Source organism: Jaculus jaculus, chromosome 12 (genome assembly GCF_020740685.1).
Source record: "Jaculus jaculus isolate mJacJac1 chromosome 12, mJacJac1.mat.Y.cur, whole genome shotgun sequence".
In the NCBI taxonomy this organism is placed as follows: domain Eukaryota; kingdom Metazoa; phylum Chordata; class Mammalia; order Rodentia; family Dipodidae; genus Jaculus; species Jaculus jaculus.
In genome coordinates this window covers 76,581,004-76,582,171 of record NC_059113.1, presented here as the reverse complement: position 1 = coordinate 76,582,171, position 1,168 = coordinate 76,581,004, and the positions used below count along the sequence as shown (strand labels likewise).

At 41.0% G+C, this 1,168-nt stretch overlaps 1 pseudogene; it reads right to left on the bottom strand.

Moving 5' to 3' along the window:
- Positions 1-659: 659 nt before the first annotated feature.
- LOC101602102 lies at positions 660-938 on the bottom strand (annotated as a pseudogene).
- Positions 939-1,168: the final 230 nt, after the last annotated feature.

Sequence of the window (1,168 nt, the reverse complement as noted above, 5' to 3'; positions counted from 1 at the left end):
ACATAAAATAAACCCTAAAGATAGATATTTACCTGGTATTACAAGTCAGGGAAAAAAAAAAGCAGAAATATTAAGCAGTTAACTTGGCTGGGGAGGATGGTCAGTGCCAGCATGAAGACCTGAGTTGGAATCCTCAGAACTCACATAAAATGGGAGGCACAGTACTGCATTTCATTAGCCCCAGCACTGGGGAGGAGGAGACAAGAAGATTCCCCAGGACTTGGTGGCTAGCTACACTAGCCAAGGTGGTGTGCTCTGAGTTTAGCAAGAGACCCTGTCTTAAATAATAAGGAGAAGAGCAGATGAAAAAGACATCCAACTTTCTTTTTTTTTTTTTTTTTTTTCCTTTTTTTGGTGTTTCAAGGCAGGGTCTCACTCTAGCCCAGGCTGACCTGGAATTCACTATGGAATCTCAGGGTGGCCTCGAACTCATAGTGATCCTCCTACCTCTGCCTCCCAAGTGCTGGGATTAAAGGCATGTGCCACCACGCCCAGCTCACCAACTTTGTTTTTTAATAAAAACAACCTCAAAGCATTTATTGTCACACAGTAATAACATAAGAGCCATCTAATATAAACAAATGTTCAAAATTATACTCCCAACAAAAGACATCTTTAAAGAGTCTTGTGTTCTCATCTTCTCATTTCCTTGATCATTTCTAGTTGGAAACACTTGGTAGCAGGGTAATATTATCTCCTTTCAACATGATCTGACCCAGTTATTTTCTTGACTTTGTTTTAGAGTGAATTTCTTCTGCATCATCTAACATGAGGTTCATGTACTCATCCAAACCAATAATACAACCCTCTATCTGCATATTCACTCCCTCATAGAGCCACACTTGAATCCGAGATCTATTCTGCAAGTATCTGAAGATCAAGTCTATGAGCTGCACTGGCACCTTCTGCACCTTTTGGCCCTGGCTGCGGTCAGCCATGGTGGAATCTCTTACAAAGACCACATGGATCTGCATGCCCCCTAGGGAAGCAACTTCCAGAACTTGACATCCAACTTTGACCTCTGGCTTTCACATGCATGTATACATCTGTGCACCCACATTCAAATGAACACACATTCACACATGCATTCATAATATGCAGAATGCACACATACAAAATCAGTGTTTGGCTCCAAATACATTGCTATTTATTAATGGAACACTATTTT